Consider the following 13,893-nt stretch of genomic DNA (forward strand, 5'->3'; position numbering starts at 1 on the left):
AGACTTCACAGCAGAGTTGTTGCAGATGCAGACACAGGGACAACAGAGACATGGCTGTTTGCAGATGCTTGGAGCCCAGCAGATGTTGCCATGAGATGTTAAGCAGAGCAAAACCTGGGGGAAGCCAAGAGTTAAAAGCCAGCCATGAAGAAACAAAGCGAAGAATCATCATGGGAACAGAGACTGAAAGCAACAGAACCCAGGAGCAAGGGACCAGCAGATGCCAGCCATGTGAATGCTCAACTGACAGAGGTGTTCCTGACCCATCGGCCTTTCTTGAGTGAAGTTTAAAGAAGAATTTGAAGCCTGATAGTAAAATGAAGCCTAGCTATAAAAAAGAAAGTAAGTGTTGAAGAGCTTGGAACAAAATTTCAGTGAAGTCAGACCCAAGTTTATCTGTGCTCATAGCACATATTCAGCAGTCCAAATTTGATAATCAAATCCACAACTGAAGCTTGATTGAGCTCTCTTCCCTTATTCCTAGTAAACAGGGTTTCCCTTTCTTACCAGGCAGAGACTTGGAGTCTGGCTGCTGTCAAGTGGGGAAGGGGTGCCAACCTCCACAGCTTGTAAAATGTACTTATAGCTTTGTGCCGTGATCTCGGCCTTTCAGCACATTCCAGGCTGGGCATGATGTGTGTCTGTCACTTACGTCCCCCAAACAGTTGTTCTAGACCGTTCATGGCTATTTGCTAACTGCCCTATCGGACTAACTAAATCCCACACCTCCCTTTGCCGCCATCTTGCCACTTCTTTCCAGTTTGTGCTTTTAATGTGAATCACTCGCCCTGTTCTGAAGGAGAAACAACTATGTGCATGCTGCCGTGCCTATGTCAGTGTCAATATCTGGTGGAAGCCTGAATGGCTGATCAAAAAAGTCATCTCTGGCATGTCCTGCATGCAGCAGGAATTTGTGAACCGTTAAAATAGTGTAAGAAAATATCAAATTGAAGCACTATATGTATGGCTTGAAGGCATACAATGGCACACCTGGGAGAAAAGAACAGTCTGTTTCACAGAGGGAGTGTGGGCATTTGGATCCCTATAAACATGCAATTTGCAAAGACTGTGAAAGGCATATTTTGTGTTGATTCATTTGTTTTTGTAAGTACCTCATACTCAAGGAAATCTCTGTCATTGTCACTAGTTGGATAAAAATGTAAGAAATAGAGTGCTCAGGGTCTAATTTCCAGAGTAAACTTATTAGAACATTAAAATATACAGTGTGCAACAAAAAATTATAAGAAAAAGAAAGAAACAGGAAGTGATGCTCCATCCAAAGAAAAAATATAAAATTTCAGAAAGCATCAATGAAGAGGAACAGATTTTAGGTATACCAGATGAATACTTTTCTAAAAACGGCCCTAAATATGCTGAAGGACAACACAGAGCTGAAGCATACAAGTAAAATGATAAATGTATAAAAATGAGAATCTTGACGAAGAGATAGAAATTGTAAAAAGGAACTAAAAAGAAATACGGGAGTCAAAGACCACAATAACCAAAAATAAAATTCCCTAGAGGGTTTTAACAGAAGATTGGAGCTGACATATAAATTATCAGTGAACTTGAAGACATACAGGCTGTGGAAAGCAGGAAAAGAAAAAGAAAAACAGTAAACAAAGTCTATAAAACATGTAGGAAACCGTCAATAGAACCAACATTATGCACTGTGGTAGTCTCAGAAGGAGAAGAAAAAGGGACAGAGAAAATATTTGAAGTAATGATTAGTTGAAAAATCCAAAATTAAAGAAAGTCATGAATGTACAAATGCAAGAAGCTCAGCGAACTCTAAACAAGATATACTCAAATAGACTCACAATGTGACATATTCCAGTCAAATTGTCAACTGCCAAAGATCAAGCTAGAATTTGCAATACTAAAAAGAGAGAAGCACTGTGTCATATAAAAGGCAGCCTCAATAAGATTAACTGCTGATTTCTTATCTGAAAGCATGGAGGAAAGAAGGTAGAGGGATGATATATGTCAAGTCATGAAAAAAAAAAAAAAAACCGGCAACTAAGTATTCTATATCTAGCAACACTGACTTGCAAAAATGAAGGCAAAATTAAGATGTTCGCAGGGAAATAAAATCTGAGGCAGTTCATTGTATTAGACCTTCCCTGTAAGAAATGCTGATGGGAGCTCTGTAGGCTCACAATGAGAATTCTGTAGGCTGATAATGAAAGTTCTGCAAGCTAAAAGAAAACACTAGACAATAGATTGGATCAGTACAAAGAAACAAAGAACTCCATAAAGGTATTGACATGGGTAAAACAAATGCCACTAATATTGAAAAAAAAAGTTATTTAGAACGTATTTAGTTTAGAGCTATGAAATAACTCTATATAAAAATAAAATGCAAATATGCACAATAGCAAGAGCTATAGAAAGGAACTATTTGGTGAAGAAGAAATGCAGGAATTTAGGATAAAAGTTAATAGAGAAATTTGGGAACCAAATGTTATCTCAGTTCAACAGACAAATAGATGCATATGTCAGATAATGAATTACACTTACCAAATAAATAAAGTGAATCTCATTAGGCACCATTGAAGAGGTACAATTTAGACTTGATTGAAATAGACATATGACTGGAATCCATCAATAAGGATGCAATATTTAAAAATAAAAGCAGCTTTAATGAAAGAGAAGAAATTCTTATTTGCATAATAAATGCCCGTGAAACTAAAACTGGGATGTGGTGAAGGTTATTTGTTTATGAATATAAGTAAAAAGAAACAGCAGCATTTTCTTAGGGAAATAAACTTCAGACCAACAGAATGAACTGAAACTATGGACAATGCTTTTCTAATACGGACCACAGTAAGAGCATAGAGGAAAGTAGTGATAGGGAGGGCTAAGAATTTATCAAAAAATAAAATCTGGTCTTAAGATGAATGGAAGATCCAAAATTAAGTTTTCTTAGTCTTCTTTTACAAAATACTGAAAAGATGAAATAATTTCATCTTTGATGAAATTGGGAGTTAGCTGTAATCCAAATCACAATATATGAAAATAAAAGGCTGCCAAACTTAGTAAAGGACAAATGGGAGTGCAGGAAGACGCTCAGCAGATACCAGACGTTGCATATCTCACATAAAGCTGGTGAAACATAGATTTCTCAAGTAAGTGATACATACCGAGGGCCCAAACCAATGTTTCCCTTCTCACTACAAGAGAATTTTGTGGATTGGTTTAAGGCCAAAATTTTCCTGGATCTAGTTGGAATTAGAAAGGAACTGGAAGATAGGGGACAAAAAGAATTATGCAGAAAAGCCCTATTTGCAGGAAGCAGTCAGGAAGAAACTGGATGGATGTGTGAGACTTCAAACTCTGGTGGACAGGGGTTTATAAAGGCCAAAAGAGCATCTCACTATTGTAAACTCATCACTTTCAAAATAACTAATAATCTAAAAGGAACCAGTTAAAGACACACAAAAAATTAAAATAAAGGAAACAAATATTATGAACTAAAAAATAATAAAAATAAATGGGAAAAAACTTTAGTGATGAAATTGCATCTATTGGGCAAAAAGAAGTTTTAAAGAAAAAATCCAAGGGTCAGAGAAAATATGGCAAAATAATATAAGCTGGCAGAGCTCAGGAAAGAAGAGTAATAGAAAAAGAAAATCAAACAATCACAAAATTAATGACCAAGTTGAAAGCAACATAATAGAGTTTAGACCAAGCCAAAAGCATAATAATGCACATATCAATAGCACTGATGAAAACAAACAAAATGCAATGTGAAAGAACCATGACTGACAGATATTCAAGAGAATATATAAATAAGGAATACTGATAAAGGAGATTCTCCATATACATAGTTTGTTCCCTGAAAGAGAAAACCAAAATTGTAGAAATAATAGAAATACATAAAGATGTAATTCAAAGATACTTTCAGGAAATGAAATGGCCCATCATGTCAACAAAAAAACTAACATAGAATGATAAACACTGAAGCATATTCTAGGAAAAGTCACTGGACTTAAAGGATTCTTATAATATCCAGAAAAAAAAGGAACGTAATTAGGCGGGTCTCATATTTCTCCACAGCAGCAGTTGATGATTGAAGGCAGTATAAGTAATCAGTAGAAAAATAGAATGCTTCTAAATCAACAATAAAAAGTTTAAAAGGAAAACAATGTAAAGCAAACAGAGAATGCACAGTGGAAGATCAGAACACGCATATAAATATATATGTAAATAAATAGAAAGTATAATATCAAATATGATGAATGAACAAAAGCTAAAGTTGTCATATCATTGTAAATTAGTTAAACCATCATTTTAAAAGCAAATGATTCTCAGTACCACTGAACTTCATGCTTGAAAGTGCTTAAAATGGGAAATTTTATGTTGTATATAGATGTAGCAGAATTAAAATAATAAGTAAAGTATTTTTTAAAAAGACAATGATCTCATGTAACTTCCAGAGTCAAATCTAAGCTGTATGTTGTATACAAATGTTACAACTAAAATATGTGCTCAGAAAGATGGAAAGTAAAAGGATAGATAAAAATATGTCAAGAAAATACAAATAAAAGAAAAGGAGGTGTCATGAATTTAATGATAGGCAAAGTTGAATTCAACATTTAATCAAACAAGGGGCCCTACAAATGAAGCCAGGACAGTGGCAGATATATATATATTCAGTGTTCATATGTACAATGAATATTAATACCTATACATTAAATAATATAGCATCAATGTTAATAGAACAAGGATTATAGGAAAAACAAGTTCATATAGAGGAACATTAAGAGTGTGAAACCTTAATTCACTTTTCTAAGTCCGTGAAGAACAAGGAGATAGAGGCAAGGCAAATCTTAACGATTGCTGATTTTTTAAGTCTTATTATGCACCAGACGCTAATTTAAGTGTGGAATATGTGTTAATAGATTTAATCTCTTAAGTAAACTAATGAGGTAAGAACTTTTATCACAACCAGAAAATTAGACACAAAGAGGTCAAATATTTTGTTCAACGTAATAATGCTAGTTGGGAAGCTGGAAATTTCAACTTCAGTAGTTTGTCTCCACAGTTTGCTTTCTTAACTATACCTGCCTCCCATATAGAAAGAAAGAGGCAAAAGCAGTAATAAACATATAGATCTCTTTGTTATATATCAAATTCTTTGCCCTGAATACCCAGAAATATACCCTCTTTAACAAATGCAGATTTGTCACAAAATTTGAACAAATCAAATCATTTAGAAAATCTCAAAGGATTACCTAAATTAAATACACTATAGATAAAATTCTGAGCCCAATGCAGTAAATCTTGAAATTACATCCAGCTATTAAAAGAATGGCATGAAAATTTAAAAATAACTTTCTCTTACATAACGTTTTAGACAGGAGAAATGAAAATCAAAGTTGGATACTTGCACATAATGCATGTGATGTTTCTATGTAGAAAAGTCCTTGTCCCTTTCTCTAAAGCTACTATTTTCATCTGTACCTGAGATCCTAGCTCCACCTGCCCATGTATTCTCAGAAATAATTGCTGCTTTAATATCCCGTGTCTGTCTCATGTATTCAAACCTGGTCACCCTGCAATGGCTTCTTCCCATTGGCTTTTAAACAAGATGTTCAGATAAAAGAGAACGTTCCTCTGCTCCTCAACCCATTCAGCCACTCTCCTCCTTTAAAGAGCCAAACTTTGGGAAAGAGTTAAACATATTTAGTATTGCAGGTTTAATATTTGTCAGCCCACTAAAATCTGGCTCCCAGTCTCATTGCACCCTGAAACAGCATTCTAACATTTCATATATGTTCACATATTTATCCCCCTGAATAACCCTATAAAGTAGGTGCTATTATCGTCTCCCATTTTATAAATGAGGGTACTGACATACAAAGAGGAGAAATAACCTACTTTAAGTCACAGAGTTGGTAAGCCAAGGAGCTGAGATTCAAGCCCAGGCTCAGGATTCCATGCTTTTAACCATTACACTGCACTGCTGTTCATTTTCCTTCAAACGTGCTTCTATCATTCTGCATCTGTGAGAGCACTGAACACATTGTTTGCGGCCATATGCACAAACAAAGTCAAAAGAGGCAAACCGATGTGTTAAATACAATCTCAAAATAGCAGGGCACTTATGTGCGTGGCGCTGGGTCAAACATTTCATGCCATTCATCATCACAAAACCCTAGGGAGAATTTCTATGATTATCTTCACTTTTCAGACATTAAGTGACTCACCGCAGGTCATCTAAGTAGGAAATTGGCAGATCTGAAGAACATAATCTCAGGCAGTGAAGAAGTCCTGCTCCCTTAACCAACACACATAGCCAGGTGAGCCGACTCTGCAGAGGGCTGGGATGGGCTGGGATGGGCGAGGCCACTGATGTCGGAGGTTTGGTCCCATGGTTCCCAATGCGTGTGCTGGGTCAGAGAGGAAGCCTGGATATTCACTGGACTGAGTAAGCATGCATATTTTTTCTTCTTAATCTGATTATTACAGGCTGGTACTTAACAAATGGCCTCCAACAGTGATTTTAAAGGAGAAATTCAGATTTTAGATTAAATTTTCTTCTGTGCTTAATACAATGTAGACTCTGCAGGATGTCTTCTCTCTAGGAATGATCTCTAATTATAGAGATATAACAATTAAATATTTGTAATAGAAAGATACAATAATTTACTTATAATGCTTTATATGCTCTTAAATGAAACCTGAAAAGCAATTTGTATCCCACTGTGGTAGATTGAATCATGCCCCCCACAAAGATATATTCAAATCCTAACCCGCAGTCTTGTGGGTGTGAACTTACTTGTAAATGGAGTCTTTGAAAATCTTATTAAGATGAAACCAAACTGAATCAGCTTTAATCCAATATCACTGTAGTCCTTATAAATGGTAGAAGCCACAAGAAGAGACCAAGGAGGCAGTTCACCATAGGACAGAGGTAGAGATTTATTGGCAGTAAGCCACCACTTTGCTATCAACTTTTGAGAAAGCACAGCCTGCCAATACCTTGATTTGGGGCTTGTAGCTTCCAAAACTATGAGACAATAAATTCCCTTTGTTTAAGCCAGCCAGTCAATAGCATTTGTTATAGCTGCCCTAGCAAACTGAGACATCTATGGAGTAAAGAGAAAATAAATGGGGATTAGTGGAATTAAAAGTACAGAATGAAAACATAAAAGTAAAAAAAAAAAACTATGACTTATGGATTTTTTTTCTAACAAACTTTCTGATGTACTTCCATTTAAAGATAATTTCTTTAGTGTTAGCCAGATAATCTGGATACTATTAATATGTTTATAATATGTTTAATGCAATCCAGTGCTTTTCCAACATATTTGGAATGGGACCAGGCATTCAAAAAATCATAACCAAATTCATTGTCTCAAGAAAATGTAAACATGATGCATATAATAGTCATTTACAAATATAATTTAAATTTTTCTATTACTGTATATTTCTTTTTTCCACCATTATTTCTAAAAATCATATTATCAAAGAGTTTTATTTCAGGAAGAATACCCTATGTCTGTTGAAATAGTAATATTATCAGATATCAGTGTATAAGACTGAAAAAAAATCTGGTTTTTGAAGGAAAAACCTGAGAATTCAAAGCAGGATTAATTGAAATCATTTGGATGTGTTTGGGCAGTCTTAAAAAATCAGCTCCAAGCAAATGAAATCTGGTTATCATGCCTATTGTACAGGGGAGTAAAGCATTGGCAGTGCACAGAAAGAAGAATCTTAGTATTATTTTGGACCAAATCTTAGGCTCCACAAAGGAGAGCACAATTTAGTCATCCTTGGGAGTTAGTGGAGCTTCTGTATGGAGCTTGAGAAGAGTGTTGAGGAATAATAAGAAAATTGGCCGAAGCAGATTTAGGACAGAGGGTAGAATGCATGGCAGGACAATAGTGTGTAGAAAAGTAGAGTTTCAAGCAATAACAAATAATTCCATGCTTTGGGACACAGAAAGCTTTGCACAAGGTGGGGAGGGGGTGAGGGAAACAAGAGAAAACTAGGTTAAAAGGTAGATAGTTATGATGCTGTTGCATGACATTCTTAGGCATGTGAATTTTATTTTATAGGCAATAGTGAGCTATTGAAAATGTCAGTAGGAGAATTGCATGTTGATTCAATATTAATAAATATTCACTCAGTGTCCATTATTATGTACAGTAGAAACAGAGAGATGAATAAACAAGCTCAGAAATTTGCATTGTACTAGGGGAGGCAGACAATAAGTAAATAAATGCATTAACAATGTAATTTTAGATTGTGGAATTAAGGAAGATGATACACTGGGGTCACAGTTTCTTGGGACTTTTCGCATTGGTGATAAAGAAAAGATTCTCTGAGGTTGTAACATTTCATCTAATACCTGAAGAAAAGGGGGAGATGAGATTCAAGGCGAGAACACTTGGCTGGCACTAAGTGAGCAAAGAGAGTTGGGGGAGATGAGTAAGCTGTCCACCAAGGATTTGTACTTTCTCTTCCATCAAATGGAGCTGTAGATAGGGAACAGTTTCCAACCTTCTCTTCTTGTATCTCAGTGGGCCCTGCAACTGGTTCTTGCCAATGTACTTCCATTTGTCAGCTGGTGTTTATCATCAGGGCAACCTTGAGAGCCTGTAGTGAAAGATGAAAGAGTGTCTGTTCTGTTGGGTTCTTGAATGATTCAATGGAATAGAACCCTTCCAACCCCTCCACCCTGCTGCACTAGCTTAGACTTCTAGGTAAGCGAGAAATGAATTTAACTATTTTAAGCCAGATATGTTAAGCCACTGATTGTTATAGCAGCGACTGTACTTGAAGAAGTGCAGGTAAGGGCACAGCAAGGAATTCAGAGCTGTATTTTTGGAAGATTTCTCTGTGGACAATATCCTATACAAACCTGAACCTCATATGAAGACTGAACTCATCATTTTTCCTAACCCCATTTACTTTCCCTCCTGTATTTCATCTTCACCATGAATACAAAATTATTGAAATCTACTAGTTTCCAACAAAAGAGAGAAAGATTAATGGATGAGGAAAGCAGTGAATAAAATGCCCAGAGGAGGCATCCAGCCAAAGAGGAATGGTATATTGAAATTTTAATTGACTTTGTTTTCGTTCTCAGATGTTCCTGGGGTCCAATGCTGGTTTTAACCCTTATTAGCTTAATTGCAGAGGCTGCAAATTAATAATCTGTTTTTTTTAACAGCCTAAATTTTTCAAAATGCTTTAACTCTTCCAGAGATTTTTTTCACTTCTTTTTTGTAGGTTAAAAAAAAAAACTGAGGGCGGGCCATGGTGGCTCAGCAGGCAGAGTTCTTGCCTGCCATGCCAGAGACATGGGTTCGATTCCCAGTGCCTGCCCATGCAAATAAGTAAATAAGTAAGTAAGTAAGTAAATAAACAAATAAATAAATAAATAAATAAAAATTTTAAAAAGTGACCCCAGAGATATACAGATATGCTATAGATGGTGTGTGATGATATGATACATGTTATCCTTATATAATAATAAACATAACATTTAATATATAATAAATTTTAAATTGAGTTGAAAGGCCTTACTTATTAAGTGCATTTTTCTTTAAGTCTTATATTGCGAGTAACCTAAATGCCCTCAGAGCTAACTCATTTTAGGCTTGAATAGAAATATTTCATTGTAAAGCTTGGGTGAAGCATCCCATCATTTTCTGCTATTTAGTAATTTGTTCAAACGCCTTGGGCATGCAGTGATTGCCCAGACCCTACAGTGTTTAAAGGGCCTCTTAGGTGCAGAGTGGGATTTTCCTAATAACTCTGAGCTGCATTTATAAGGGTTTTTTTGTAAAATTATGTTTGGGGGCACTGGGATTTCAATATATACTCTCTTTTACTTTTACTTTTATTCTAGCCCAGTGTTGTCATTTGGGAAGCAAGTGTCTATCCAAAAATGCCTGATTAATAGCTTGTCTATAGCATCAATTCAAAAGTAAAATAATCAAGACAATAATTCTATCAGAAAGTTGTTCCAAACAATAATTAGAAAGTCATGCATACTTTACATTTCTGACTTTTTATGTGCATTTAATTTGTTCTTTTTATTATAAAATGCAGGTAGGTACTCAATTTTGATTCTTCTTTCTTAGTACTTATATATAAAATTTTTGTGTCCCCTTTCTCCTTTCTTCCTCTCTTACCACCCATATGCTCAAGTTGATGTAAAGAAATCTTGGTTTTCTTTCTGGCTTTTCTACTAAGTTTGTAGGCAAACTATGCAAATGTAACCAAATTATTTAAACCCTCTGGGCCTCAGTTTCCTCATTTATTTCTAGCCCTAATATATATATATTTTTTATTTTAAGAATGCCCATATTAGGCAAATAAACTGAAGAGGCAGCAGAACTTTTAAGGGCAAAGGTTCACAGTTTTGGAAATATTTTTGCAGAAATAATTATCACAAAAACTCTGTGTGTCTTCTATGGATTGGGTTCCATGCATTAAACAAAAGACATATTCATTGAAATGTTTGAGGTGGATCCTTCTCTACCTTGAGCTCCTGCTGAAATGATTAAGGGATAATCCCTTTAAATTCCCTAGAGCCCTCTGGTTTAATTTAAAGGATCTATGAGACCCACTCTGATCACTTATGGCTGAGAAATCTGACTTTCTCATCTTTCGGATGATTTAGTAAATTTTGCCAAATCACATCCACTTTCTTGGCAATGAATCTCTTAATATTAGCATCATCTATCATCTGGAAAGACTAATAATTTTCAAAATGATCGAGTCTTGGATCTTTTTTTTAAAAAAATAATTCTTCACTCAATTTATCTTTCCTCTCATGTTTTAGTATAAACAGCAAGAAGAAACCAGGCAAGGATTTGTTGGCCAAGATGTCAGTATAAGATATTTCAGGAACTGTTCCCCTACAGAACCTTGAACAACTAGCATAATCCAGCAGGGTCATCTTCCACACAATTCTGGAAAACAATAAAAGGGTTTCAGTAGCAAGATAAGCATCAAATTAAGAAATTGCAGCTTATATCTGGTAGGAAAAGTTTGTGGCACATTTGCTGGGTTGTCCTACAATCCCTCGATGGCACAGTGTGGTGCCAGCATGCATGTCCATTTGGGTCCCTGCCCTGTTCTGAAGGAAGCACAATAACCCTTATATGCACAGTGTGATACCTATAATTGATGTCAGACTAATGGGTGGCAGCCTAAAGACTGAACCAGGAAAGTTGTTTAACCTCCCAAATTTTTCCCTGCCAGCAAAAGCAGCATAGGGACAGTTAAAGTGGTATATATAAAAAAAATTAACTCAAAGCAGCAGGGGCAAAGGGTCATGTGCTTTGAGACATACAACTATGAAACTTTTGGGCAAGGTGAGAGAGTCTGTTAGGTAGGGAGTAGAGGGACATTCCTATAAATGGGGGAAATTTTATGGTCACAGGCAAGCACAAGCTCAGGCCAAGAAAGGACAAAGAAATGTGCACTTTCGGTCAAGGATGACCTTCTTGATAATTTGACTAAAGTCTGAAGGAGCGCATAGCCAACATAGAACCAATTAGCAAAGACTGTGAAAAAGTGTTGTTGTTGTTTTTTTCCCATTGGATTGTTTGTTTCTCTTAGTGGTTAAAACTAAAGAAAATCTCCGTTATATCAATACCTAGATATAAACTTAAAACCAGACAGCTCAGGTAGTAAATCACAGAAATAATGTTTTAAAATATGATAAGGCACAGTGTGCAATAAAAGCATATAAGACAAAAAAAAAGTCAGTTTATTGTTACCAAAAGTGGTAGCTTATTGCCTGTGTGTTCAAATCACCTACTGCTGAGACACAGGGGTATCAAAGAGAGAAAAAGTTTATTGCTAAGTACATAGCGAATCAGATGGGCTATCAGCCAAAACTCTGTCTCCCTAAGTTTGGGGGGATTAAGATTTTTATGGATTCTAGCAAAGGGAGATGAAGTCATTATATTTTCAAATAACCAAGTCTAAGCAGAAAGGGAGACAGTTATTTCAAAAGAGCAAGCAGAAAGGAAGGGAGGCAGAGTTATCATTTCAATAGCAGAGTCTAGCCAATGCCATTTACAAATGTAAAGGCTGGAGCTAGTAAATGGCTGGCTCAAATTCTTCATTACTATTTGGGCCTTTGCCCTACAAATTACTGTAAGAAAATGAGCAGGACATTTTTTTTTAAATTTAATTTTAATCACTTTTATTTAAAAACATATATAAATAGACCACATAACACTGAAGTCTGAGAGGGCTGCAGTCTTTTTTAAGAATGTAATCATCCCCACTAATAATTATGGCTAATTCAATGATAATATTATCCCTCTTCAAGCAGCAGCACAGTCACTAGCAAACATCTTAAAATCACCTTACATGAGCATTAGAGAGTTACAGCAGTGGGACATAGCCCTGTCCTCAAGGAGCATCTGGAGAGGCAGGAAACATACAGAAGAGACACAAAGAGCCAGCTCTGAGTTCATATCCCTATCATAACAAGAACAATCACTGGCAAAAGTCATCTTGTGTTTTACCAGAGAATTCTTGGGAATATCTTAGCAATTATATACTGCATCAAGTCTCAACATGACATATTAAAAAAACACTTTTTATTTAGTCGATTATTATTTGTGTTCACTCATGCTTCAACTCAATTAGATTAGAAAAAGAGGAAACATAATTCTAAGCCAATTGTACCATGTTTGCTGTGCCACGTGGAAAAATGTATTGTATATGTCCTAGAATTTTTCCACGATTCCACATCCAGATGTCAAATTCAATAGTTTTACTGCCAAACCGATATGCAAATTCAGACAATGTGTAGACAGCGCCGCATCCTACTGCAGGATTCATGCTGATGAAATCATTCAGATTCATTTTGGAATCTCTAGTTTCAATGCAGGGATATGATGGAGGCGGTTCTCTCCAGTTCCCACTAGAATCTTTCATATGAGAACGATCAGAGGCAAAGTTCTTCAAATATGAATCTGCACGGATCACTCTAAATTTTCTTCTAAACTGTGGGTGAATATCATCATCAGACTTAAAGGCATCCTCTACATAAGTATCAAAGGGGCAAGGAAATGGCAAGACAGTATCGAGATCATAGATGAAGTTCTGTCCTCCACTTGAAACATGAAGCAATATAACATGGTAATCCTAGATCACAGGTCCTTCTCCAGGTCTCGCCTGTTGATTCCAGATAGGTATCATCTTCCTCTCATTAGATATGAAGACAGCATAACATTCTTCTAAAGGATACTGATCATGGTTTTTAATGTATTCACAGAGCTTCCAAATATTTTCTTCACAGTAGCAGTTGTACACGCAGGCGTCCCGCGGGGGGCTTGCCGGCTGGTAGCGAGCGGTGGCAGCGGCAGCGGCGGCGGTGGTGACGGAGGCGACGGCGCCGTGCCCCTCCATGGCAGGCTGAGGCGGGCTGGGGAGGACTGCTTGGACATGCCCGGCCCGCAGGCTTAGTGGGAGGAGCTGGCGTTCAGCGTGTCTATGCTCTATGCATAGAGAACATATTCAAGTCTTAGTGAACACTCATGTTGGTGAAACCCACTTGAAAATGGTATCTTCAAATATTCTAAGGTAAGTCAGGGTCTGGACTCATTTGTGAATAGGATCTGTGAATATTCTTTGGCAGAATGGACTGAATTTGGGCTTGAACCCAATAGGAGATACTTCATATGCAAAGAAAATTGATCATGGAGATGGGAAGGAAAGAACCAGACATTGAAGCCAGAGAAGGGAGAGAGATCACCATGTGACAGAGGATTTCCATTATCACAATTCTACCAAGTATGACAGAAAGCATGAACTTGCTGACTACTTTGATTTTAGTCTTCCAGCCTTCAAAACTGTGAGACAGTAAATGCATGTTGCTTAAGCCAGCATTTGTTATGGCAGCCCTGG

General features: G+C 36.4%; 1 pseudogene; it reads right to left on the minus strand.

Moving 5' to 3' along the window:
- Nucleotides 1-12,710: 12,710 nt before the first annotated feature.
- Nucleotides 12,711-13,395, minus strand: LOC143680243 (protein N-terminal glutamine amidohydrolase pseudogene; annotated as a pseudogene).
- Nucleotides 13,396-13,893: the final 498 nt, after the last annotated feature.

The sequence above is a fragment of the Tamandua tetradactyla genome, chromosome 4 (assembly GCF_023851605.1).
Source record: "Tamandua tetradactyla isolate mTamTet1 chromosome 4, mTamTet1.pri, whole genome shotgun sequence".
In the NCBI taxonomy this organism is placed as follows: domain Eukaryota; kingdom Metazoa; phylum Chordata; class Mammalia; order Pilosa; family Myrmecophagidae; genus Tamandua; species Tamandua tetradactyla.